The 21,590-nt window shown below is 39.4% G+C and overlaps 1 long non-coding RNA gene across 3 annotated transcripts in view; it reads left to right on the forward strand.

Moving 5' to 3' along the window:
• Positions 1-21,590, forward strand: part of LOC112395351 (uncharacterized) — a 96,782-nt gene that overhangs the window by 49,563 nt on the left and 25,629 nt on the right. The window contains exons 2-5 of one of the 3 annotated variants that reach the window (XR_003002363.1): positions 5,894-5,963; positions 8,716-8,837; positions 17,014-17,087; positions 18,060-18,434. This is a non-coding gene — a long non-coding RNA (uncharacterized LOC112395351). Of the gene's footprint in view, positions 1-5,893; positions 5,964-8,715; positions 8,838-17,013; positions 17,088-18,059; positions 20,337-21,590 lie in introns of those variants that run through there. The other 2 variants (XR_003002362.1, XR_003002364.1) reach the window with 2 other exon arrangements.

A 21,590-nucleotide genomic window follows, 5' to 3' on the forward strand; every position in this document is an offset into this window, starting at 1 on the left:
GTCTCTGAGACTGTCCTCAGTTCTTTTCATTCTTTTTTCTTTATTCTGCTCTGCAGTAGTTATTTCCACTGTTTTATCTTCCAGGTCACTTATCCGTTTTTTTGCCTCAGTTATTCTGCCATTGATCCCTTCTGGAGTCTTTTTCATTTCATTTATTGTGTTGTTCATCATTGTTTGTTTCATCTTTAGTTCTTCTAGGTCTTTGTGAAATGTTTCTTGCATTTTGTCCATTCTATTTCCAAGATTTTGGATCATCTTTACTATCATTATTCTGAATTCTTTTTCAGATAGACTGCCTATTTCCTCTTCATTTGTTAGGTCTGGTGCGTTTTTATCTTGCTCCTTCATCTGCTGTGTGCTTTTCTGTCTTCTCATTTTGCTTATCTTATTGTGTTTGGGGTCTCCTTTTTGCAGGCTTCAGGTTCGTGGTTCCCGTTGTTTTTGATGTCTGTCCCCAGTTGCTAAGGTTGGTCCAGTGGGTTGTGTAGGCTTCCTGGTGGAGGGGATTAGTGCCTGTGTTCTGGTGCATGAGGCTGGATCTTGTCTCTCTAGTGGGCAGGTCCACGTCTGGTGGTGTGTTTTGGGGTGTCTGTGGACTTATTATGATTTTAGGCAGCCTCTCTGCTAATGGGTGGGGTTGTGTTCCTGTCTTGCTAGTTGTTTGGCATAGGGTGTCCAGCACTGTAGCTTGCTGGTCGTTGAGTGAAGCTGGGTGCTGGTGTTGAGATGGAGATCTCTGGGAGATTTTCGCCATTTGATATTATGTGGAGCTGGGAGGTCTCTTGTTGACCAGTGTCCTGAAGTTGGCTCTCCCACCTCAGAGGCACAGCACTGACTCCTGGCTGCAGCACCAAGAGCCTTTTATCTATCTACATGACTCAGAATAAAAGTGAGAAAAAGTAGAGAGAAAGAATTAGTAGAAGTAGGAAGAAAGAAAGAAAGAAGGGAAGGAAGGAAGGAAGGAAGGGAGGAGGGAAGGAAGGAAAAAAGAAAGAAAGAAAGAGGATACAGTAAAATAAAATAAGGTATAATAAAGTTATTAAATTAAAAAATAATTATTTAGAGAGAAAAAAGGGACGGATAGAACCTTAGGACAAATGGTGGAAGCAAAGCTTTACAGACAAAATCTTACACAGAAGCATACACATACACCCTCACAAAAAGAGGTAAAGGGGAAAAAATCATAAATCTTGCTCTCAAAGTCCACCTCCTCAATTTGGGATGATTCGTTGTCTAAAGGAGGGAAGGAAGGAAAGAAAGAAAGAGAGAGACAGAGAGAGAGAGGAAGGAAGGAAGGAAGAAGAAAAGAAAGAAAGAAAGAAGGAAAGAAAGAAGGTAAAGTATAATAAAGTTATTAAAATTAATTATTAGGAAAAAAATTTTTTTAAAAAACGGAGGGATAAAACCCTAGGACAAATGGTGGAAGCAAAGCTATAAAGACAAAATCTCACACAGAAGCATACACATACACACTCACAAAAAGAGGAAAAGGGGAAAAAATCATAAATCTTGCTCTCAAAGTCCACCTCCTCAATTTGGGATGATTCGTTGTCTATTCAGGTATTCCACAGATGCAAGTACATCAAGTTGATCGTGGAGTTTTAATCCGCTGCTTCTGAGGCTGCTGGGAGAGATTCCCCTTTCTCTTCTTTGTTCTCACAGCTCCCGGGACTCAGCTTTGGATTTGGCCCCGCCTCTGCGTGTAGGTCGCTGGAGGGCGTCTGTTTTTTGCTCAGAGAGGACGGGGTTAAAGGAGCCGCTGATTCGGAGGCTCTGGCTCACTCAGGCCAGGGGGAGGGAGGGGCACGGAGTGCGGGGCGATCCTTCGGCGGCAGAGGCCGGCGTGACGTTGCACAAGCCTGAGGCCCGCTGTGCGTTCTGCCGGGGAAGCTGTCCCTTGGATCCCGGGACCCTGGCAGTGACGGGCTGCACAGGCTCCCCGGAAGAGGGGTGTGGATAGTGACCTGTGCTCGCACACAGGCCCCTTGGTGGTGGCAGCAGCAGCTTTAGCGTCTCCTGCCCGTCTCTGGGGTCCGTGCTTTTAGCCGCGGCTCGCGCCCGTCTCTGGAGTTCTCTTAAGCAGCGCTCTTAAACCCCTCTCCTCGCGCACCAGGAAACAAAGAGGGAAGAAAAAGTCTCTTACGTCTTCGGCAGCTCCAGACCTTTTCCCCTCATCTCCTTTTTATACCCACTTTATTCTCTTCATCCTCTAAAGCTCAGCTTATAGTCTTCAGGAAGGCTTTCAGATCATTTCTGCTCACAGAATTCATTCCCACCTTTAAAATCATTTTGTGGTGGTAGTATGGTATAGAGCAGTGGTTCTGGAACTTAAGCAGGCATCAGAATCCTGGTGAGGAGGGCTTGTTAAAACTTGATTTCTTTTGTCCGTTCCTCAGAGTTTCTGATTCTGTAGGTCTGGGTAGGACCCAGGAATTTGAATTTCTAAGAGGTTGCCAGGTGATGCTGATGTGCTGATCTGGGGACCACACTTTGAAAACGACTGCTATAGAAGCATAGAAGACCATCCTGGGAGCCAGACAGATCTGGATTTGTATCCCAGTTCCTCTACTTCCAAGCTATATGATAGTGAACTAGTTATTCTTCCTCTCTAAAGTTCAGTTCCCTCACCTGTAAAAAGGGAACAATATTAACAACTACCTGGAAGATTAATTTATTAGGATTCAACAAAATGACATATGTGTTATTAAATACTGGATATCTTTGGTATTATTTTTGTTGCTTATGGTAAAAACTAAAATATACCAGCTATTATTTTTGTTGTGGAAAATAAATGGTTAGAAAATAGAGATTTGTTGACATGCATAGGTCAAACCCAAGAGAATGTAAACTTTCTTACATGCCAGTTTTACATACCCCAAACTGGCCTGTAAGCAAGCTACATGGATTAGTAGAGCAATCATTTACCTTACAATGGCTATAGTGACCCACTTTGTGTACATATTACTTCATCCTTAACAAGAGGAACGAAGTGTGTTGATACGTTACCATTTGATACAGGGACTCCCTATTGGGCAGAGTTTTATTCTAAGTTTCTCAAAGGATTAGCTCTTTCTAATGTTCAGCTTACCATGTCTGCTTTTAGCATAGACACGAATATCTGGTCCAATCTGCCGTGGTCAAAATGGCAGGGTTGGTTGTGTTTGATATACACAGTATAAGTCACAGAAGAGATAGCAAGGGAATTGCATTCCTCCCAAGAGCACAATGGGAATGGCAAATAGGATCTTGGCATGGACCATCTTGACAGGTATTTTCACTTGTAATTCTTGGCTGGGCTTGGCTGAGTGGCTTTGCTGTAAGGTCTGTCTCTAGGTTGAAGGGGCTGTGGCTACAGAGGAAGCTCTTTTCACAGCTGTGGGAAAGGTACAAGAGAACAAGCAGAGGGACTTCCCTGGTGGTCCAGTGGTTAAGACACTGTGCTCCCAACGCAGGGGGCCCATATTCAATTCCTAGTCAGGGAACTAGATGCTGCCTGCCGCAACTAAGAACCCGCATGCCACAACTCAAAACATCCCGCATGCCACAACTAAAGATCCCACACATGGCAACGAAGGTCCCGCACGCCACAACTAAGACCTGGCACAGCCAAATACATAAATAAATAATAAAAAAGAAACCACTTATTAAAAAAAAAAAGAAAGCAAGCAGAAGTGTGCAAGGCATACAGAGACCTAGGCTTAGAACTAGCATTCTATCACTTCTGCCCGCTTTGTTGGCCAAAGCAAGTTACATGGGGTGGGGAAAGGTAGTCGGTCTCTATGATGCCATTAAAGCAATCAATTTACCCCCAAAATTAACAAAACAAATGAAGGCTCTACATGAAGGAAATTACAAATTTTCAGTATAAAATCAAGATCTGAACAAATTGAGAGGCATAGCATGTTCTTGGATGAGAAGATTTAATTATAAAAAACTATTCTCAAATCAATTTATACATTTCATACAACTCCAATTAGAATACCAAGTTGGATTTGTTTTGTGGAACTGGACACAGCAACTGGGAAGTTCATTTGGAAGAAAAAAAATCTTAAAAATGTCGAGAAATGTATCTAAAAGAATAGTGAGGGAGACTTCGCAAATATCAGAACATAGTATAAAGCCATTACAACCCAAGTAATATGAAACCAGCATAGTAGACAAATTGTTCATTCAGACATAGAGCAGGAAACATTAAAATTTAGCATATGACAGGAGTATTTTAATTCAGGGAGAAAAGATTTATTTAATAATTGGTGCTGGCACAACTGGTCATCCATCTATAAGAAAATGAAATTGGATTCCTGTGTTTCACATATACAAAAGTAAATTCCAGTTAAAAGACTTAACTATAAAAATTAAATAGTTAAGAACTTTAGAAAAAAATCTAAGAGACAACATTTACAGGCTATGGGGAGAGAAAGACCCTACTACTACTACTACTAAATAAGCCTAGCATCTATTTTTTTTTAATTTACAATAAAAGTTTTTTCTAGCATCTATTTTAAAAATTGATATATCTGAGCATATAAGTACTAAATTTTTTTAATGCAAAATTAACTATAAGCAATGCCTGCAGGCAATTTGGAACAAATATTTGCAAAACAGATGATGGATTTAGCAAGGGTTAATAGCTATAACATACAGAGTGGTCTTAAAATTTGACAAAGAAGACAAACAGAAAAATAAGGGATATGAATATGCAATTCACAAGAGCAAATCCAAACAGCCAATAAATATATTAGAAGATGCTCTAATGTGCTACCAGTCATAAAAATGCAAACATTGATACATTGCTTTACATCTCCCATACTAGAAAGTACTAAAAAAGAAAAAAAAAATCTAAACAGGGATAACAGCTATTGAAAGCAGAGATAAAAAACCAAGGATACACTCATCATGCTAGTAGAAGTGAATTTTCATAGTCCCCCTCTTTGGTACCCCAGTGTCACAGTTTTCTTCCCATTTAAATAACCCTCTCACTCCCTTAAAGTCCAAGTCTCTGGGTGATGTTCATTCCTTTCCATGCGGTCTCCTCGTGTTTTCCCAGTGTCAAATGATGTAAAAACTTAAATACAATTTAAGTTGTATGTTTGTTGTAATTTATTAATTTCAACACAGACATATGCAGTAATTAAACATTAGGAAAAATTGCAAAATAAGCTTCCATTTGAAAAGGGACAGAGTAAAAACATCCACCTGTCACTGGTCCACAGCAAACATTCAAACCCTGATGGGCAAGAGTGGCAAGGGCTCTGTGGTATCAAGGAAGTTGCTGCCAATCTAGCAGACCTTGTTTCTGTTTTCTGGGAAATCCCTCTGTCCTTCCATTCATGCCTCTGTTTCTCCCTGAGGTGGGAGTAAGGGATCCTCCTTGTCCATCATATTTCGTGACAAGGAGTGAGGTCAACTGCCTAGTTTTTGTTTTGTTTTGGTTTTCTTGCAGTACGTGGGCTTATCACTGTTGTGGCCTCTCCTGTTGCGGAGCACAGGCTCCGGACGCGCAGGCTCAGCGGCCATGGCTCACGGGCCCAGCCGCTCCACGGCATGTGGGATCTTCCTGGACCGGGGCACGAACCCCTGTCCCCTGCACCGGTAGGCGGGCTCTCAACCACTGCGCCACCAGGGAAGCCCAACACTTCTTTATTAGAGCTTGCTATGCCAGGAATTACACTAGATTAGGCAAATATGTTAACTTGCTGGTTCTCAAGCTTGGGTATGTATCAGAATCACCTGGAAACTTTCAATAAAATGCAGATGTTCAGGTCTTACCCTATTTCAGTGAGCCACTGTATCTTGTACTAACTTTCTGGGTCGGTCCAGTATGTACCAAACTTTGAATTCTTCCTGCATTAACTCATTATATCTAAGGTTGCTCTCATTTCTCTCTTTACAGAAGCCCAAGCTAGGATTCAGAGGTTAAGTAACTGGTTTGAGTTGGCTGGAAGAGAGGGAGAACTTAAAAAGTAAGTTTTGCCTGAATTGGTGGGGAGTTTAGAAGCTTGAAGATCTTAGTTGATATTAATATGACATTACTCTTGCTCACAGTCTGGAGAAGATTGATGACATTATAGACAGGTGTGCTTAGAAAAAAGTATTGCATATTAAAACAAGAAACCAAGAAAACATTCTCAGCGTCTGTTTGCCACCTTACGTTATTAACCCATTTTTTTCATTAAGCATTTCAAGTATTATTTGCGCATAGTTAAAAAAAAACAATGGAGAAAAAGTTTCTCCCTCAATATTAGATGTTTCTGATGCATCCTAAGGACTGGCATGGGGAGTGTTTATGCACTTTTTAAGACTTACATTTTATAGTGTATGTCACTTTGGGTCATTTCCCTCATCACCCAATCCCAGTTTTGTTAGTTTTCCACTGCATATAGAATAAAATGTAAACTCCTTTACATGAGCTAAAACACTTTTCTTGATCTGGCCCTGCCTGCTTCTTCCACTATTTCTACCATTTCCTTTAACCGTATTTCACCTCGCTGGCTTTGTGCTGTCTGAGGGTCTTGCATCAGATGGCTCTTCTGCCTGAAAGACTCTCCCCCGATCTTGTCTGGCATTCAGGTGTTACCTTAGATGATCCTACGCAGTTCGTCCGTTAGTCTGTTCTTTTTTCTTGTAAGTGTTGATCACTATCTGAAAGTATCTTATTTATGTACTTGCTTACTGTCTTTCTCCTCCATTCACAAATAAGCTGCATAAGAATAAGGACTTTGTCTTGTTCCTCAATGTTTCCACAATATCTTGAAAAAAAAAAAAAACAGTGCCTGGCACATAACAGCACATAATACATATTTGTTGAACGAAAGAATATGCCTTTCATACAGAGGAACAGACACACACACACACACACACACACACACACACACTCTCTCTCTCTCTCTCTCTCTCTCTCTCTCTCCCTCTCTCAGAAATTTACAACAATGGGATCATGTTATCATTAAAAAAATTAATTCTGTGTCTTGGAGATTTTCCCAGAAAAACACACACAGATCTACCTAGTTCTTTTTTTACGGTTTAAAGATCTCCAGGTTATAAAATTTAGTTAAAAATAAAAAAGCGAAGGGCATAATGTAATACTATTTTGTGGATGTACTGTGATTCGTTTATTTAGACCCCCATTGATGGATATTTAGGTTGATTCCAGGAGTTTGCCGTTTCAAAAATACAGAAATGAATATAATCACACTAGTGTCTTGGAGTACTTTTATCTCTCAATTTAAAAATTTTAATATTTCAGTTGCATACATAAGCAATATTTTATCAGAATCACCATATTATGTGACTGTTATTGCTGGTGGGAGGGAGATATTATTAATTAAAATTAATACCTAAGGATTTTCAAAGATTGATAGGATAATTAGGGAGAAAACTTCTTATTTATTTTAGCTCCAGATTTACTGTGTTATTATTATGTGTGAGATGCCAATTTTTAAATGAATTTCCTGGAAAAGAAAAAAATATTTTCCTTATTACTCTGACTTTTGAAATAAAATCAAGAATTGGTTAATTTCTCAAGTGTAAAATTCAGCAATGCCCATGCTTGCTGACCCATGAGGAATTTGAAAAGGCTGGCTAATGCATTATTGATTGTACTTTTTCTATTAATTCTAGGAAGTGGGCAGTCCTTGGGGTGGGGTGAAGGGTTCAGGGCCTAGGTGGATCATGCTGTGTGTCTCCTTCTCTGCTCCACCAGTCTTGTTAATCTAGTGATATCAGGTCACAAGGAACACTGCGCTTCTGTAGATCGAGTGTTTGTGAGACTCGGGTCCGGTTAGCCCGCAGAACCAACTCTTGCCTCATCCCATGGATGCTTCCTCGAATTACAATTCATCTTTCACAAGAGGAGAGGACAAGATGGAGGACAGCTGGCCCACAGGCATTTATCTGATCCACAATAGCCTAGGTCCGTGTTTCCCAGAGGGTTATGTTTGTACCTCTTTGGACCTCTGGACACATTCTAATTTATCAGTCTTTATTTTAAAAGCATTCATGGAAGCCTAAGCAGGGCCTCCCACCTGTTGTTCCCAACCCCAAACTATGTCTTGACATGTCACTACCCTCTGGGAAGCCACAAGTTACCATAGCAAGAAGCAATAACCAGTTCTCTAAGACCTGGAAGGACCTGCCTTTCCTTGTGGCAATTCCAGGTTTATTTACACACCCAACCCCAAGAAGAAAGAAGGCCAAAAGAGCATCTGTGTGTGCCTTATGCTTTTAAATGCTTGATGAATGCTTATACTCTTAAAGGTGGCCAAATGAGTACTTTGAGCCTTATCAATCTGGTTTAGCAATTCCTCCTTCCTTGGGGAGAAGATAGGGGTTGGCATAAGGTGGTTGGAGTGGCAGATATATCTCCTCTTCTATATCTGGATTAAGTTTAAAAAGAGATTTTTTTTTCCAAGTGGAAATGCTAGAACTCGTTTAAGGAACAGAAGTTTGAAGATAGGGAATATTTTGAACCCACCTTGATCTGTGTACCTCACCCTTTTGTCTTTCTGAATTGCTTTAATGTAATATATATATATGTAACACATATATAATGTATATATATTACATTAAATACATATGTATCTAATATTCATATATACCTTTTTCTTTCTTTTTCTTTAAGTAGATCTTGGGAAGTCCACATATAGATCTAAGTATATAACATGCTTGGTTATATGATGTCAGGAGTATTCTGATCTGTCTTGGGCCTTTTTCCAGTGCTAATGGCTAAGGTTCCATGAACTGCCAGAACACCTCCGAAAGAAGATGAAGTCAGTGGCTGAGACTCCCTTGCTCCCCACCCAGGACAATATTTCAGAATTGTAGATGAAAATCACAGTGTAAGATTTTTTCTCACCCTTTTTCTTATATCATGGTGTTTACTATGGGAGGTTTTATAGGTAATTAGTGTAGTATTGAACTTTGAGGATATAATGAAATGTGGACAGGTTTTTAACCTATGTATGAACCTTTGCAGGAATGTTTGCCTTTGAGCCAGGCTTGAGCATCTCATTATTTATTCCCATGATGCCAGTTGACTGAACTGCATAATAGTTCCAAAGATTCTGTCTGCCAGACTCTTGTCTATTTTCATAGTGTATTCAGAAGACTCTGAAAGGACCTGATACTTAGGAAGAAAGGGCTGGTTCAGTTAGTGGAGACTAGAGGCATTTGTTCATTTTCTGTTTGGGAAAATTGCCATTATTTCACCAAGATGTTATAATAAAAAAGCTACTTACTCATTAAATGATAATGTAGTGTTTTCCCTTCAAAATGGGAAGACTGAATATAATTTTTTCTAAAGAACCCATTATTAATGTTAATGATTTATAGGTCCCTTATTACTTTGCTTACCGCTGATGGGGCAGTGGTGAGGTCTGAAAGTCCAAAACTTTACTCCCATAATTATAGTTATATTCCTTCCAATAATAACGGAAAAATTGTCTATAAACGTAATTTTATAAGTTTGTAAATGTAATTTTATAGGTAGTTGAATCATAATTAGGGCTCTGATGAATTATTCTGTTTTGTGTGTTTCCATTTTATTTTATCAAGTTTTTTTTTTTTAAAGCTAGGTACACTTTTACTCTATTATTGAGTATATTTCACCTTAGAAAGGGATAGTCACAGCTCTTTTATCCTAGAAGGAAGAGAGTAAAGAGGTGAAAATTACAGGAAACAGGAGTAGATTGAGTTTTATGACCCTCCTTGTAACAAGGAGAGCCTAGAGCATATAGTACAAGGATGGAGCTACTCTTCCACGAAAGAGGCTATTTCTTGAGTCTGGTTTCAGATATCCCATCAGAAATAATGTCGTGAGCATACATGAGCACAGTACATAGTGAATATATATCTTCTCTACAGGAATAAAATTTTACATCAAAGACATATTTTCGTGCTTAATTTTTTGTTCTATGCTCTATTTCAGAGCTCTGAAATGACTTTAAAATTATTTTTGACTAAAAGATTTAAAAGACAAATCGTGCATCTCTTGAAGGTTAGAGTCAAAGAGTACGTCAGGCCCTGGGAAGTCACTGCAGACAGTGGTAAAATGATTTCAGATCTACATCACAGCATTCTTATGCTTTGACTAAAACTAGATTGAGAGATGGTGGCATAATGGGAGGGGAGAGCAGGTATTGTAAAACTTGTCAAGGAGGCATCGATAATGGGACAAAAGGTTACTTCAAGAGGGGATATTTCTTTCTTCTATCCTGAACATTCCAGAATAATGCTTTCTAGAGAATTTGCAAACAATTTATGAAGAATGACAACATTAAGATGTCAATGGTGACAAAGCTTAATACAAATCAGCGTGGTAAAGGTAGTTGAGTAGATATGGAATATCCTTTAATACATAAAACAAAATTCCATGAGGGTTACCATGTCTAATTTTATGTTGTCATGAAAGGATGACAATAAAAAACAAATAACAAGGAGATAGGCCCATTTACTATTCTTTCTTTTTTTTAAACATCTTTATTGGGGTATAATTGCTTTACAATGGTGTGTTAGTTTCTGCTTTATAACAAAGTGAATCAGTTATACATATACATATGTTCCCATATGTCTTCCCTCTTGCGTCTCCCTCCCTCCCACCCTCCCTAAATTGTTTCTTAATTTTGTTGCTGTTTCTTCCTGCAAATCCCCTAAAAAAGTGAATGATACCACAGCATGGCTTGAGATGTCTCAAGCTTTGCATTTCTTTCATTCCTCTTTTTCCCTTGGGCCAACATTATTTACTATTCTAGTTGTTTACCCCTTGAGTTAATTATCATGGGTTACAGAGACCAAGTTGTCCTATCTGTTGCATATTATTAAGTGGCTCCATTTAAACATTAAATTAGGGCTTCCCTGGTGGCACAGTGGTTAAGAATCCGCCTGCCAATGCACGGAACACAGGTTCAAGCCCTGTTCCAGGAAGATCCCACATGCCGCAGAGCAACTAAGCCCATGCTCCACAACTACTGAGCCTGTGCTCTAGAGCCTGTGAGCCACAGCTACTGAGCCCACGCACCACAGCTACTGAAGCCTGCGCGCCTAGAGCCAGTGCTCCGCGGTGAGAAGCCACCTCAATGAGAAGCCCATCAGCACAACTAGAGACAGGCCGCGTGCAGCAACAAAGACCCAACGCAGCCAAAAATAAGTAAGATAAATAAATTAAAAACAAACAAGATGTTAAATTATATTAGGTGAAAAACATTTGTCCGTTCTGCTCATTTATCTACCATCCTTGCTAACTCTCTTTATGAAAAACCATTTGTGCAAAGATCTTGATGAGGGAAGAGGAGAAAGTCTTATAGATTTTATAGAAACACAATTGATCAACTCCACCATTGTTGGCTCAGAGTGAACCCCTTGGTACTCAAATGGAGTTTGAGTGAGATTATGGCCAGAGCTTCACTGCCTTGACCTTCGTGGAAACTATGATCACACTGGCCAGGGAACATATACTAGTTTCCTATTAAGATCGTGTTTGTTGAGCATCTGTTAGAAAGTTACTGACTCAGCAGGAGTGCCTCTACAAAAGGGCTCCAAATTTATACTCTGTGTAATTGGGCGGTCAGCGCGTGGTCAGTCTCTGTGAGTGGCAGAAAAGGGTGGAAGTGAGGTTTGTTTGGAGGGTTATCTTCTGTGTCTGACCCTGGTCGGACTGGCTTTACTCTCTCTTTTTTTTTTTAACTCTCTTTTGATAGAACTCTAGAATTGGGTTGGAGATCTATATCCATCATGCAGTAGAGTTTCTTGTTTCAGGGCTCTGATGTCAGAGAGATCTGGATATAAATCCTGGGTCCGCTGCTTACTAGCGGTGTGAACTCTAGGCCTCAGTTTCCACATTTGTATTACTTTTTAGACCTTTCGTAAGGATTACGTCATGTCTGTAAAAGCACTCAATTAAGGCTGGTCACTGTTACTTTAGTGACGTAAGGCAAAAGTAAAAATGCAAATCAAGATGCTTCCATTTTTTTCTTAAAGATTGGTTATGAGCTATAGGGAGTGGAGGATGAGTGTGTGACTGGAGATAGCATTGGGGTACCCCTAGGATTTCCCATAGCTCCCGGGGTTCATGCTGCTCACTGGCTTTTCAACTCTTCTTTGCTTCCTTCTGTTCCAGAGCCTGAGTTGTAAGAGTCAGAAATGGACTGGTGAGTAGGCAATACAGAGGCACGTACAAATCCGCCAGCCTACGAGACATTTGCTTCTCAACAGACACAGATTTCATAGTCCAAATAGTCATAGCATTTTGTAGTCAAAAGGAAGCCAGAGGCTGTAAATCGATCCTGCTCATTGCTGAGTGCAGAGCAGAGATTCTGGGATTAACTGTGTTGAGGCTTCTAAAGGATACCAGACTAAAGCAAATAGAAAATTTACTAAACATGGTGTTATAGGTTGGATTGTGTCCCCCCACCCCCAAATTCATATGTTGAAGTCCTAAATCCCCAGTACCTCAGAATGTGACTTTATTTGGAAATAGGGTGATTGCAGATGTAACTAATTAAAATAAGATGAGGTCATATTGAAGTAGGGTGGGCCCCTAATCTTATATGGCCAGTGTCCTTAAAAAAAGGGAAAATGTGGGGCTTCCCTGGTGGCACAGTGGTTGAGAGTCCACCTGCCGATGCAGGCGACACAGGTTCGTACCCTGGTCCGGGAAGATCACACATGCCGCGGAGCGGCTGGGCCCGTGAGCCAGGAAAATGTGGAGGCAGACATGGGCACAGGGAGAACACCATGAAGTCCTGAAAGCAGGTATTGGGGTCATGCAGCTATAAACCAAAGAGCACCAGAGATTCCAGCAAACCACAGGAAGCTAGGAGAGAGACATGGAACAGAGTCAGTAGTACAGCCCTCAGAAGGAACCAAGCCTGCCCACACCTTGATCTTGGACTTACAGCCTCCAGAACTGTGATACAGTAAATTTCATTTCAGCCAGCCAGTTTTTGGTACTTTGTTTTGACAGCACTAGTAAAGTAATACACACAGGGAAAATTATTTCCATTTCTCTGAAACAGGGCTGGGACTAGGGTGAAGCAAATGAAGCACCTGCCTCAGGCACATTTAAGGGGCACTAAAAATACCCTTCAATAATGAATATGCATAACATCTTCATGCAGTATTTAAAAAATTGAAATTAATGCAAAAAATCAATGCCAAACAGAACATCAAAAGTTTAAATAAGGACGGGAACAGTGGTAGCTTCGTCTTGAGCATATCAGAGCCTGGGGCAAAAGGAATGAAAAATTAATAATAAGATCCTATCTTTATTTAAACTTTCGATATTTTGTTCATCGTGGATTTTTTGGATACTTTTGATGTTCTAAAATATTGCATAAAATATTATGTATCTTGATCTCTTAGGTTTTTGGCACCCCTTAAATTTTACATCTCACTTGTCTCACCCTAGTCCTTGCCCTGCCTCAAAACCATCCACTGAGGATAGGACTCTACTTGCAACAGAGAGTAGGCTGAAACCTTTGTGATTCCCACATTCATCATTTTGTTTTTGGCCAGAGAAACGAAGAGTGCTTGCCAGATAGTTCCGCCTGTCTTTCATGTCATCTCGAACACAAAGATTAACATGAAATTCAATTTCTCAACTCCAGAGTGATTCCCTTGCTGTCACCCTTTCTTCAGTTCCACTTTATTCTCACATTAATTGTGGGCAGAACTTCAGTACCATTATTAATTCTGCTGTCTTTCTTGTCACCCATATCCAGTTGTTAAGTCAGGCTAATTCTTTCCCTATCTCCTAAGTAAAAAGGGCCTTATTGTGCTTTTGTAAAATAAATATTAACGAATTCATTGAGATATAAGATTTCATATATTTTAATGGGTATAGAGAAGAGAGTAAAAGATTATCAGTAATTTCACCATCCAGAGATACCTTTTCTCAATATTATACATTCTTCCAGACACTATACATTTGTGCTTGCAAATATGTTTTCAGTGGGATTATACTATATATGTTTTTTGGTAGTCTTCTTAACTTGTTAATTGCCTTGTGAATTGTGTACGTCTTTTCAGGTTCATAAATCTATGTGTAGAAAATATTTTTTAATGGTTTCATGGCATCCAAATAAGTGGATGTACCTTCATGTATTTAACCAATATCCTGTTATAGAACATTAGCTTATATCTACTTTTTATTACTATATACAACACCATGATGAATATCTCTATACATGTACACTTAACTGATGATTTCTTTAGGCTAAGTTATTAGAAGTAAAGTTATTGGGCCCAAAATGTACAGATTTTATTATTTTATTCCTATTGCTAAATTAACAAAATTTTGCTTTTACCATTGGCGTATTGAAGTGCCTCTTTCTCCTAGGTCTCATTTGATGTTTTGAATATTTCACTTATTTTGTGAATTGCCTATTCATGTACTTTATATATTCTCTCTTTTGGCTTGTTCATCTCTTTCAGAGTGGTTTTTAAAACACTTTTATTAAGGATATTGTGTGGATATTAAGTCCTAGTAATGTTATATATATATTGCTAATATTTTTCCTAGTTCACCAGTTGTCTTTTAACTTATGCTGTGTTTTACCCAACCAGAAATGTTGTTTTATGTAATCAAAAATGTCAATATTTTCCTTTATTTCTTACTTTGGAATCATACTCAGAAAATCCTTCTCCACCTCAGGACTATAAAAGAGTTTACCTAAATTTTCTTTTAGTACAGTCATAGTTTCATTTTTACAAGTACATTTTTAATACATTTAAAATCCATGTAAGGGTTCTGATGATTCTTCCTGTCACTTTCTTTCTAATCTTCCTGCTACTGACCTCTTTTGGGCCCTGTATGATTGTAGCCATCTCCTATTTCTTGTCTTTTTAAAAAATATGTATTATTCTTATGATCCTTTGGAAAAAAACATTCCAGAGACTGTCCATTGTTAGGAGAAAAAAAAAAACAACCCCTCAGCGCCCTCCAGCCAATTCTATTTTTCTAATCTTGGTACTCAATCTTACCTCTCTACATGAGCTTTCTACTCAAGATGGGATGAAATAATCCTTGTCTCCCAAATACATCTCCTTGCCTTGTATGCAGTTCTCTCCTCATGAAACGCCCTGCCCACACCCAAACCATTCTTTTTTTTTTTTAATAAGTGAATTTTTATTTTTTTATTTTTGGTTGTGCAGGGTCTTAGTTGCAGAAGTCTGGCTCCTTGGTTGCGGCTCTCGGGCTCCTTAGCTGTGGCATGCGAACTCTTAGTTCCCCAACCAGGGATCGAACCCACATCCCCTGCATTGGAAGGGGATTCTTAACCACTGCACCACCAGGGAAGTCCCCCAAACCATTCTTTAAGGCACCTCTAGGAAGTTGTTTCTGGGCACACTGTTCACAGAACCCTTGCCTGTTTGTGAAACTCCTGTATCACTTACATGTTTGGGTCCTAGTTGTATGCTGGCTTTGTTATTTAACATTCTACTTGCGTGTTTTAAAGTCATAGATTTAAGGGTTTCAGAGTTGGGAGAGTCTCAAAATCTGTCATCCAATGTGTTATCTGACATCAAAACCCTTCTACAATATTCTTGCTAAATAGTCAATAAATTTCTATTTGATTACCTCCAATAATGGGGAACTCACTATATCCCATGACTGACCATGCCATTCCCAGCTACATCTTAATGATTAGGAAAATCTTTTCTTATTAAAAGCCCTCAAATCTGTCTTCTTGTGTCTTTTGCTCTTGGAGGGAGTTATGGAAAGAACAGTAAATGTAGGGTCTGGAAAAACTAGTTTTGAATCTTGACTCCACTCGCTAATTGTTTTGTGATCTCGGGCAAAATGCTCTACTTCTGTTGGGCTTCAGTTTCCTCACTTGTAAAAGAGGGCTGATACCTACTTCATATTGTGGTAAGAATAGCATTAACTGAGAATTAAAGTAATTAAATGAGGACATATATGAAAGTCTCTGGCATAGATCTTAGCACTGAGTGTTTGATAAATATTTATTGAATTAGAATTTGATTTATCTTTTAGAGCCCTGCAGACAAAATCAAATCCTATAGGCTGATGTGATATATACTTTATGTAAGTCTTTTCTTCTCCATCTAATGTTTCCAATTACTTGAGTTATTTTCTGATATCATGATTTCTTAGGTCATAATGTCCACCCCCCACTCTCCTGGTCACTCTCTTCTCAACATACTGCACTTTTTCCGCATACTTCTTAAAGGATGGGATTCTGAACTCTGGCAGGCACCCCCAAAGTCACCCAGTCAGCATCCTATCATTCTATATATCAATTACAGTAGCTCTCGAACCTGGATATATATTAGAATCACCTGGAGAGTTTAAAAAAATACTGATGCCTCCCCAGCGCTTCTGTTTTAAAAGATCTTGATGACAACTGAGCACTGACACGCTTTAACAGCTGGTTGGGTGATTGTAATGTGCACAGGTCTATAAATTCCTTGAGAACAGATTTGCCATCCCTGTTTGACATGCCTGGAGTCAGAAATGTTTCAGAACCAGATTCCCCCACCCCCACCTTTTGAAAAGGTAAAATGGTGCATAAATCATTAATATGAAATAGGCTTGGTGGGTCTGGATCTTTCCCTTGCAGTCAAATACATAAATATTTTGACAATGACATACCTAAACATTCAAGTTGAGTGGAAACTGTAAAGACCATAAATAGCCTTGTGTTAGCTGAGATCTAGTTTTGCAGCCAAATGAATTTTGGCACAAAATTTCAGAAGAAAATTGCAGTTTTGAGAACTTCCAAATTGTAGATAAGGGATTGTGGGTCAGTCTTTAGTGGTATCTTTTTACCATTTAGCCTGGTGCGCTGCCCAAACCTGTGAGTGTAACACATATTCGGTGAATGAATGAATGAGACAGACTTTTCTATGTGTTAACTCTAGAGGTATTAGTATATTTCCTAAAGTCAATTTTCCTCCAACAAAGAGTGACTTTGGACCTTAAAACTTGAAATGAGCTAATTTGAAAGTCACTGAAGGAGAATAAGAATCAGTTTGTTTTGTTTTTTGTCATCTCAGGATTTTTATACCAGAAATATATTCATATCAAATGACTGAAGACAGATGGAGAGCTTTTCTTATATGGGATTGAAGTAAGTGAACCAGTAAATGTTTTTTGCCTATTATGTGCAAAGCATTATAACATATTCTGTAACAATTGAGAAACGGGTTAGAGCACAGCTGGAAAAATCTAAGTTGCAGTGAGAATCACAGTGAAGGAATCTGAAGAATATTTTGACTTTGAATAACCAACACTGTAAGTCTGATGTTTAATCAACATTAAACAAGGTAGAATGGCAGGAGTTTACACATATAAACAGAATTAAACTGTAAGAATCAGCAAGCATCAATCAATTAACCAGTCAGTCTCCAGTTCTCTTTGCTTTCAAAGTAGAAAGTCTCTGAAGAAATGAGATCTGTGTAGACATTTAGTGCAGACTGGGGTGCTCTCAGCCATTTAAGAGGAGACACTGGAGTGGCATTAAGATGGTGGTCTTTACTGAGTGGTTTTTACCGGGAGGAATCTATTTCCTAACTTAGACATTGTATTAATCAGGGCTCTCCAGTGAAACAGAACCAACAGGATGCATATATATTCTGATTATGTGTGTACAGAGATTTATTATAAGAATTTGGCTCACGTGGTTATGGAGGCTGGCAAGTTCAAAAATCTGCAGTGTAGGTTGGTACACCCAAGACCCAGGAGAGCCAATGATGCAGATGAAGTCCAAACTCAGTCTGCTGGAGGATTCCCTTTTCCTTGGGAGGCGAGTGTTTTTGTTCTGTTCACATCTTCAACTGATTGGATAAGGCCCATCCACATTATGGAGGACAATCTGCTTTACTCAAAGTTCACCAATTTAAATATGAATCACATTCAAAAATACTCTTCAAGGTGATACATGAAATTAACCATCACAGATATTAATGCAAAACAACCTCTCCTCATCTCAATATTTAAATTTAATTGGTTACAGTTAGATTTGACTATAGTTAGATTTTTTTTCAGAGTCCCAAATGCATATTGCTTTATTTCATAGATTGGTTTTTTTTTCTTTTTTTAGATCTGCACGTGTCTACCAAGCTCCCAGGAGATGCCAGTGCTGCTGGTCTGAGGACCATACTTTGAGGACTCAGGGGCACTATTTTATGCTCCTGCCTTCAGAGGGAAACAGTGTATAGCAGAGACAAAGGAGTCTTTTCCTGAGTTCCTGAGTTTCAAAAGTTTAGGTCTTTGGGGGAAGAGGGAAGAACTTAGGAAAAAATGTAAAGATTGGAGAGAAGTCATGATACAATTGGACTGGATTGCAAAGAAAATCAGTGTCCCTAAGAAGAACCCTTCTCCCTCCTACCCTCCCCCCACCCCCTGGTTGGGAGAAGCAGAACTCCAAGAGAAATGTGGGGAATCTGTGAGGAGTTATAAGATTCATTCATGCCAGGTAGGTGGGAATTTATAAAGGAAATTAATTAGCCTTACATCTTACACATGTAAGATGTGTTTCATAAGTTTTTTTTTTTTTTAAACTATGTTAGTGATTTGTTCCGTGCTTACTCTGTTCTAGGTAGGGGCCAGCCAACAGTTTTATGTATTTTATTATTTCATCCTCACAACAACCCCATGAGCCATGGGGTAGCTACTTCTATTATCCACATTTTCAGCAGAGGTTCAGTGAGGTAAGGGGTGTCCTGCCTATCCCATGGTTAATAAGTAGAGGACCCAGGATTTCTTATGAGATTTTTGTGGGGATTAAATGAATTGATATTTGTATCTGTGAGCCAACTGTGCCTGGCCCATAGTAAATATTATATAAATGTTAGCAATTATTGTTATGATTCCTTGATTTTAGATTTTAGAAGATCCTCTCCCAGTTCTTTCTCTTCTACTGACAGAGCTAGAGTTTTCACCTCTTTCTACCCCTTCTGCCAAAAGACCAGAGACCTGTGTTCACTCCTTCTCTAGCAGAGCCAAGAGACTGGTGGAGAAAACTTCTGTATTCAACATGATGTGTAGGAAGTAAGAAGACAGGAGAAGCAGCTTTTCAGAATATGGAGAGAATTTGTGACACCAGTAGGGTGAAAAGAGGACCGTAGGTCTTGTTGGAGAGAAGGGAGAGAGCACAGAAAGTCAGAGCCCTGTGCTTGGCCTTCTTTCTCCAGATGCCCCAGCTAGCAAAGAGGCCTCCCCCCCTCTAAGTACAGCCATCCCTTGGTACCCCCTGGGGATTGGTTCCAGGACCCCCACGGATGCCGAAAATCCACTGATGCTCAAGTCCCTTATATAAAATGGCATTGTATTTGCATGTAACCTATGCATAACCTCCTATGTAATTTAAATAATCTCTAGGTCACTTACAATATCTAATACAATGTAAATGCTATACAAGAAGTTTCTGGTATGCAGCAAATTCAAGTTTTGCTTTTTCGAACTTTCTGGAATGTATTTTCCCAAATATTTTCTATCCATGGCTGGTTGAATCTGTGCATGTGGAACCCTCAGATATGGAGGTCTGACTGTAGTGCAAAGGAATGAGGTAGTTGCATTGGAGGCTCAATTGTGACCAATCCCGTATCCTTCACTCCCTTGTCCTCTACAACTGGCACTTCTCACTTGAACCATTGAAGAAAGAACTACTGAAACTATCCTTAGGGTCTAGTGGTTGTATGCAGTTGACCCTTGAACAATATGGGTTTGAACTTTGCAGGTCCTCTTATAGTTGGATTTTTTTTCAATAGTAAATGCTACAGTACTATTCCTTCTGAGGTTGGTTGAATCCTCGGATGTGGAACTGGAGATATGTAGGAACTGCGGATAATGGAGTTACATAAGTCATACTTGGATAATGCAGTGCCCCTCAACGCTGTGTTGTTCAAGGGACAACTATATTTTGCTTGAGCACAGGCGGAAGAGGAGGTAACTGGAGCACGGGAGGTGGTAGGTCCTTTCTATATGGTCACTGGCAGACTATCAAGCGTCAAGAGCAGGCACCTAAAGTCAACAACAGGACAGAACAACGAGGAAGAGCTTTTCATTTTATATTCTTCACCTGGATAACTGAATACCGGTGTACCTGATAGACACATATAGACAGATTTGCATGAACTAATGAATTCTACTTTTTGCCTAAGCCAGTTTGAGTTAGGTTTCTGTCATATCTAGCCACAAAGAATCCGATTGGTCATGCCACATAATTTGAGAAATTAATTTTTTTTCTGCTAAATACAAGGAACCTAAGGAACTGAAGAAGTAGTAGATTTCACTTCCCTGATTTTAACGGGCAAAGGCTCAGGCGGTATTCTGGATGGACTAATTAAAAATGAGAAGATGAATCAGGATTTTGACACCAGAGTCATTCATGGAGGGTATTAGTATTTACACATATCTAAAACTCTGAATGTAAAGGCTGAATTGGAACTGAGGGTCAAAACTTCTTTTGTTTACCCTCATGGAAGTCTGCCTCTAAAGAGAGAGAATGTGCTGATCCTATTGGCGTCATGCATTTCTAGTTATATGGCAATTTAAAAAACTGTATAACTAAGTGGGCATTTGGTTTTTAATGCTTCAGTCTTTTGAATTTATTAATATGAGTCTACCCTTGGGAGATGGCAGTATACCAGTTACTTAGCTATTGTCATTTCACTCCACATTTAACCTATTCTAGTCTGCTCTGTGATGATGTAGCTGGGGCTTTGCAAACTACATTTCCCAGAATCCTTTGCCTGCCAGCTTCCTTGAGTAGCAGGCCTTTCAAAGAAATTGGAAGTTAGGAGGAGGAGAGAAGGGATTATCATCCTGTGGGCTTGCTATTCCCGTTAACAAGGCACCTACATGGGCATTTCATTCCAGGCTCCAGCTTCTTTGGGTATTTTGCTCCTTTGTCTGCTTAGCGATACCTGGAGCAGCCAGGTCTCCCTCCTCTGAGATTCTAGGCTCTGATGATCTAAACTCTCCTTTGTATTTCCCTAGCCTAAGGGGTGGTAGCTATACTTATTATCTCTGGGTTACCTCAGTGTTTCAGTGTTTTTGCCCCTTCAGCCTACCAACACCTGTGTAACCAATTCCTTATATAATATTGAATTCCCTCTTGAAATATTTACTTTGGTGTCTGTTTTCCTAACTAGATCCCAACATGTAGTAATAGAAATGGTCCCAGGAAACATATCCTAAAAGGTGGAATTCTGGAGCTGGTTCAATTATGTTCTCGGCCTTGAATTACTTCTTAATGCCTTGGCAATAGGAAATGAGTTGTTAATAGTCCATGACATGCACTAGTATCATGATTAACTAAATGATCTCTTGTGGTTGACTATGATGAAGTGTTTGCTGAAGCAAACATCTTGGATACCAAGTGGCTGTCATACATATCTTTTTGGCTGTAGTGAAAACTATGAAATCTAGAAGGTAGGGTAACTCCTTGACTGAACTGATGAGCTTACTGAGAGAAAATGATAAATTCAGACCTTTTAACTCTCAACTAGATACTGTTGGGAGATTCAGAGAGTTTCTACAGCCACCCTAAAAGAGTCTTTTACTTTCTGTAGCCACTAAGCTGACTTTGCTGACGATCAGGCCATAATTTAATTGGTTGCAGAATTAC

Source organism: Neophocaena asiaeorientalis, unplaced genomic scaffold (genome assembly GCF_003031525.2).
Source record: "Neophocaena asiaeorientalis asiaeorientalis breed wild unplaced genomic scaffold, Neophocaena_asiaeorientalis_V1.1 scaffold89, whole genome shotgun sequence".
NCBI lineage: Eukaryota > Metazoa > Chordata > Mammalia > Artiodactyla > Phocoenidae > Neophocaena > Neophocaena asiaeorientalis.